Source organism: Otolemur garnettii, unplaced genomic scaffold, assembly GCF_000181295.1.
Source record: "Otolemur garnettii isolate 467f Iridium unplaced genomic scaffold, OtoGar3 scaffold00022, whole genome shotgun sequence".
Classification (NCBI taxonomy): Eukaryota; Metazoa; Chordata; class Mammalia; order Primates; family Galagidae; genus Otolemur; species Otolemur garnettii.
This window is the reverse complement of record NW_003852417.1, coordinates 638751-645932: the sequence shown is the minus strand read 5'-3', so window position 1 is coordinate 645932 and position 7182 is coordinate 638751.

Here is a 7182-nt window from a genome sequence, read left to right as displayed (position 1 = left end):
GTTCCTTTGGTGACCTCCTGCTATTTCCCTCTCGGATGTAACCAAGTGTACCACTGGGAAACTAGTGACATGGGGCAGAATCTGATTATACTGTGATTCAGTGGTGGCATCTCTTCCTCTTGACACCAAAGCACAGATCCATACCCAAAGGAAAAGATAGCAGAGGAGGGCTCCTTTCAGCAGAAGTGCTGAGCCCTGCCAGGGGCCCAGCCCAATATGCAGCCTCTCCTGGGAAATTAAGTTTTATTAGGGCCCATCACACTGCTGTCATTTCAACTTGATCACGCCTGTGAAGACCCTCATGCTCTGAGGTGTGTAGGGGACATTTTCCTCTTAAATGTAACCAGCAAATGGATGGAGGTGGGGACTCCATCAACCCACCACACAGACCATCTCCACTGTCATCTCAAGTGGTGATGGAATGACGCGTGCACCTTAGGTCAGAGACTGGTTTATGGGAAGCCTGAGTGTTACTTACTACCAATAAATTAGCTCCCTCTCTGCTTGATGCTCCTGGAGGAGAGATTCTATCACCACAATCTTCTCCCCCAGGCCATTCCTGAACCTTTCACTGTCTTAAGAGCTCGCTCAAGAAACCCTTGACTTCTCAGTGGCAAATCCAGAAACAGGAGGTGGAGGATCTCACCTCGCTCATCTGAGAGCAAGACGCCTCTGGAGAGGCCTCCAGGCCCAGGGCCCAGGCAGCTGGGGGCAGTGTTAGGACTTTGCCATGTGGTTCCTCCAGACAGTCAGGTCCCACCGGCTCCTCACGGGCAGGGTCCCCTTCCCTCCCCGGGGCCCTTCATCCTCATTCGCTCTGGGAGCAGGACGCCCTCTCTGGCTTCTGCTGGGCAGCTGTGACTTGGGTGCGTGTAAACCAAGTTTCCAGTTTTCCTGTAGGAGGGAATCTGGATCTGACCCTGTGGGTGTGGCTGTCACGGCTCTATCCCGGCTCCAAGCACTTCAGACACTTTCTGGACACCTACTGGCCAGTCTCCCCTAGCACTAGGTTTGGAATAGCACAGGGGGCCGAGTCTGGCCCCCTGTCCTCAGAGCTCACAGCCGGTGGTGGAGATACATGGATGTCCAAGACTGCCCTTCACCCCAGGACACCAGCCCTCTCCTGCAGGTCCACCCTGTCACCAACGTTACTGGGAAGCCTTCCCTGGCCCTCCCCTAAATGCCTCCTACCTTATCTGTGCTACCCAGGGTGTCAGCCCTCACCTGTCTTCCCATCTCCAGCACCCCTGAACTCAAGAATCAGGGGCAGGGCTTCCTGTTTTGATGCAGCCCTACTTTCCTGTGACCCCTGTTGATGGTGATGGGAGGTCCCCACACTGACCAGTGCTGAATGTCCCTGCCCTGTGCTCGTCCAGGGTGGACTCTTACACCACGGCACAGGCCATGGAAGGAAAGAGCTTCAGAAGCACATGTGCAGCCACCCTCTGCACCTTACACTTAGGGCTCCCTTTCTGTCCAGGCCTTGGGAGCAGGAAGGACTGGCCTGCTGTCTCCACAGCCTGGCAGCACTCCAGCTGCACGGGGGCACCGCACGGTCAGGGAGGTCTCCCTGCCTCTGCCGTGGATGATCCGTGGACAGACAGGAACCACTTGCTTCTTTCTGTGGATTCTGAAATCACTTCTTGAAGCAACCGAATTATCTGGATGTAGTGGTGATATTTTACCCATGCAAATAAGAATGATGGGAAATGAGGCTTTGGAAATGGCAGTTCATTAGGGCCCATGATTTCAGTAAAAAAGAGAATGTACCGGGAAGTCAGAAATTCCACCTCAGCCTCTCAACTCTGCCTCCAAGACATATGAAGTCCTTCCCCTCTCTGAGATGCCCATGGGCTGAGATACAAAGGGATTTAATATGTGGGCCTCACCCTCATAGCCTCACGGGAAAGGGGATAACATAACCTTTGAAGACACTGCAGTTCAATAAACAAATTGCTTCATCAAGTTTCTGGCTGGACTCTGGGGCTGCGGCTTCCCAGCTCTGTTCTTTCTCAAGTCTAGCCCGACTTAAACTCTCTGCAACATGATGTTACCAAATTTTCTAATTGGTTTGTTTTTCCCTTCACATAAGTCTAGAAGGAAGCTGAGGAAAGTTTGGGTCCCCGTGCAGACTTTCAGAGGAAAGGGATGCGCTCTGTACCCAGCCGCAGTGATGCCAGCGTACTTCCCCTCTGCTATTCAAGGGAAGGAATATTGGAGAATAATAAGCCACAAAAATGCATCTGTGTTCTTCTTTGGAATGGTGTTTTCAAATTCTTCACTTGAAAAAGAGTGTATTGTTATACTATTTCCCCTCTCATAAAAGTTTTTTTGTCTTATTAAAATAATTACATTGTTACATTAGGAAGACCAAACACTAATCTTAAACAGAAGCGGACAGACTGTTGCATTCATATGTAACACAATAGTGCTCGAAATCAATTATATAACATTCTAGTGGAGTTCTTCCACCTTCTTCGGAGTTTCCACTGCTGTTGTTAAATGCACACACACACACATGCACGCATGTATATGCACACACGCCTATGCACACCCTATGTATGCACACATATGCATACATGCACGTGCGTATACATACAGACATACCAGCACGAGAAAGAATCTGCCTCCGTTTTCCAGTTCCCCCAAATCTCCGCACCAGTGATTCTTAATTCTCAAGTTTAGTGTGCAGAAATACTCCGGAACTTGATAAAAGGCAGATCTGGGACTGGAATCTCCCAGAGACGTTGACGTAACAATACAGATGATACAGCCCACTGTCCCCCTGTGAGTAACTCCGCTATGCAAATTCAGTGCTGAACGGTTCCTCAGCTCACCCGGCCAAAGGAAAGCCTTCTGCAGGGGCTCCCACTGCACTTTCCTTAGCCAGGCTGTCAGCATCCTGCTTCCTGGTCACTGCTGCTAGCTCTCCCGTCATCCCTAGATGTGTCACGGTGCAGCTCTGAAAGCCTCTGATCCAGGATGAGTGCCACACGCACCAGTGGGAGAGACTCTCAGGCAGACCCCCCGCACTGTGGGAAAGGGCTGCTTCCTAGCGTGGGGCCCGGCAGGCTGTGCCACTTGCCTGAGGAGACGTGTGGACTTGTAGACTTGTAGACTTGCGTGTCCTCCCGTGGAACTTGTCACTCAGTCTGGTATGGCAGTGCAGGAGTTCACACCCCACCACCTTCACCAGCTTTAGTTTTCACCTTACAGAAAACTTAGTACAGCTCCTGGCATCACCATTAAAATCAATAACTAAATCAATAAATTAATTCAGGTGAAAAAAAAGTCAATCCTACTTTTAACCTTTCTGGTCTCCAAGAAGACAGACCCATAATTCATGTTCCCACTGAACCAAAGAAGTGTCCCAGTTTGAATGACTTTCTCGTTATTGGGGTATTTATGCATCCATCAAGGCCAATGGATTAGTCAGTGGATTGATCTGCCTGGAGAGACAGCAGATTTCTGCTCTATCCTCCTGAGCCGCGTGGCTTCCACTTCCCACAAAGCTTGAATTCTTTCAGCCAGAGGGTCAGTCATTCACTGAGTTCTGGGACACGAGTTAACCTGAGCCTGAGGGACACACAGAAGCAAAGCAGCCTGTGTCTGGAAGGAGCTTACAGTCTGCGGAGGACGAGGCCAAAGTGGTCACCTGCAGTGTGTACATCTTACAGCCCACGGCCCAACGCGAACACTACCTCTTTCCAGGGGGCCAAGAAGAGAACTGGGAAGCCCCTTAGGCAGGCAGAGATAAGTAGGGGAAGGCATCCCAGGGGCATAACATCTATAAACTTACAAGGGACGAAGAGCACATTGTCAGACGGGTCAGAAGTGACTTGGGCTGGGTTTGCCAGTGCACAGGGCTTTGCACAGGGGACATGTGCATTCTTTCCCTTTCTTGAGGATTCCCCAGGACCGCCTGGGTCAGGGTGAAGGAAGCAGGATGGGCAGACAGCCTGGACATCTGCAGCCGGCCTGGCGTGAGCCAATCCCAGGAGAAAGCTCTGAGGTGGGCAGCCCCACAGAATCGTTCTGTGTTGTGTGGGGTCTTATGCGCTTAGGCCCCATACTGAGCAGTCATGAGACCCCTCCCCGCTTCCCCTCAGGCCCAACGTGCTGTTACTCTAAGCCAGGTAGGTCTTACGTTGTGGCTGGAGACAATTTGGGGGGGCGCAGAGATTTAACCAAAAATGTCAGCCACCAACTCTCACAACATTTGGGGGGATGAATGCCTCAGCCTTAAAACTATCTGGGCCACAGGACAGCACCCACACAGTAAGTCCAGCGGTGTGAAATGGCGCAGATGCCTGCCTGGAAGTGACAGGAAAGGTGGCTGGGAAAACAGTCAAGAATCGGAACAAAAAGGGCTCTGGGCCGGGGGTGGGGGCTCACGCCTGTAATCCTACTACTCCAAGAGGCCGGGGTGGGAGGAGCACTTGAGCTCAGGAGTTCAAGCCCAGCCTGAGCAAGAGTGAGACTTCATTTCTACTAAAAATAGAAACATCAGCCAGACATGGTGGCAGGTGCCTGTAGTCCCAGTTATTTGGGAGGCTGAGGCATGAGGATCGCTTAAGCCCAGGAGTTTGAAGTTGCTGTGAGCTGGGGTGATGCTACTGTACTCTACCCAGCGTGACAGAGTGAGATTCTGGATCAAAAAAAAGTGGGGGCTCTGTACATCAGAAGCTGGGGTCCATCCCAGGAACCAAGGGGCCATTCACACATTTTAAGAAAACAAACAAATAAATGCACCCCCCAAATGGCCAGGTTTGCATTTTAGAAGGATCTCCATGTCAGCCACACTGGGTGTGGAGCCTTCTAACATTATGAAGATGGCTTGGAAATCAAAATCTCAAAAATTTTGAGAAAAGGAATAGAGGGGATACAAAGATTTGAGGGTTTTTTTTGTTGTTGTTTAGAAGGTAAAAGAATTAAAAATGAGTGGCTAATTATTTGTGCTCAATGAGGGGGAAGGACAGAAGTACAGAGATTAGTAAACAAAGAAAACTTTGTCTGATGTAATGAAGAAATACGGGGCTGCTCAGAGTACCTTTTAGCGCCTAGAGCTTAGTCCTCCGGGAAGGACCCGGCCCAGGAGGGATGCTCGTCACAGTCCCCAGGGAATGAAGAATGTGATGGGAAAGGGAGATGTGCTTCTCTTGTCTCAATGATTCATCTGCAAGAAAAGCACTGAAGGAGACAGGTGGACACTTGCGGAACAAATTGCGTGTTTTTCAAGAGAGCTGACGCAAACTAAATTAGGATTATTGCTAATTAAGAATATGTGAATAAATTTGAATGTCTAAGTGTCCGTGAGAGGCTCCGTATTTATTATCCTCGTGGTCTCGGACTAATAGACCCCTCGTCCTGCAGCAGCTCTGGTTGGGGGTCACCCAGTGGAAGGCGCAGCAGCAGAGGGATTGGGGAGAGAAGACGTGCAATTAATTAAAAGGGAATTAGATCTTGATCCTAATTAAAATCAAGTAAAAATAGGAATTTGACAGGTGTTTGGCCAGAAAGAGCATATTAAACAATTTTCAACCTCAGGGGAAGAACAGGAAAAACTCAGAGGCAGTTAGAGACCATTTCCTGAAGGGGCTTCTTCTGCCAGACAATGCCTTGGACACAGTTTTGAAGCCCCCATCGACCCCACTTTGCCCATAACCAGTGGAAACCTATTATACTCTATATGGCTAGATCCAACCTGCCTGTAAATTATTAGAAAATTTCTTAAATCATCTGTTTAACATTCAATGTTATAATTGAACAGAAATAAAATTAGATAAAACACTTGGTCTGTCAGTTTGAACATTCCTAAAAATAAAAGTTTTCCATCAAGTCCAGTAGAATGAAGACTTCTTCACAGCAGGCATCTTCCTTCTCGTCTATGCACGAATGCATCTCTAGTGCTCACGGTAGTGCTGGTACGAAGTGTATGCTCACTAAGTATTTTTTGAATAAGTCAAAGAGTAAGTAAGTTTCTGGAGTGCTGAGGGACAGGACTGCACTTTTCTCCATGGCTAGATGCTCTTCAGGGGAAAGAAAGGAGGCATTCCCATTTGTGACACCAGCTGAGACGTTACACAGTGATGCAATGACACGGCCTCATTGCAGTTAACTGAGGTCTGAGCATGCCAAGGTGATATTTCATATCCAATGTTTGTATTAGTGCCTGTGGCCACTGTAACAAATTACCGAGGTCTGGTGGCTTAAAACAACAGGATTTTATTCCCTCACAGATCTGGAGGCCAGGAGTTTGAAATCAAGGTGTCAGCAGAGCCAGGCTTCATCTGGAGGCTGGAGGGGGGATGCCTCCTGGCCACCTGCAGCTTCTGATGGTCCTGGCAAACCTTGGTGTTAATTGGCTTCTACCGGGTTGTAGAATTACCCATAAAGTCGCCACACACAGGAAAAGTGGGAAATGGAAGCTAAATGTGCTTTTATTTACAAAATATTCATTACAAAATTTTAGACAATGTTCTCTATGTGCTGGCCAACCCTTCATAATATTTTGCAATTTTTCCTTTTGTAAATAGAGGTACGTTTAGCTCACCACTTCCCATTTCCCCTATATATGGAGGCTTTCTGGGCCACTTTGGGGACAGCCTGTAGACATGTCACTCCAATATTTGCTCCCTTCTTCACAGGACACCTTCTGTGTGTCTGTCCCTCTGTCTCTCCTGCTCTTCTCATAAAGAAATCACTAGTGTTGAGTTCAGGGCCCAGGCAGCTGCAGGATCACCTCACCATAACGAATCACCTCTTCAAAACCACACCTACTTCCAAATCAGGTCATGTTTGTGGTTTAGGACCTGAACATGTATTTTCAATCCCCCCCAATGTCCTCTCAGGATTGATTATTCATACGAATGACACTCTTGGGATGTGTCTTCAAGGAAAGCAAACTGTGTACTGATTTCTTCAGTATTCCCCTAACACTCTTTGGGTTTCTCTTTGCACATTTTTCTAAGGTCAAACATGATACATAAAATATCTCCACTCCCTTGAGCTGTGACACACCCCAGAATACTTTCTGTAGGCAACTTGGGCTTTGTGGGGCAAAACGAGATATACTTGAGGCTGATTTGTGTCCAAGGAATGAGGATGAGTTGAAAAGAGGTTTGTTAATGAAGGGTCTACTCAGGGAAGGTTCACCCACAATGCTACCACTTTTTCCTCCAG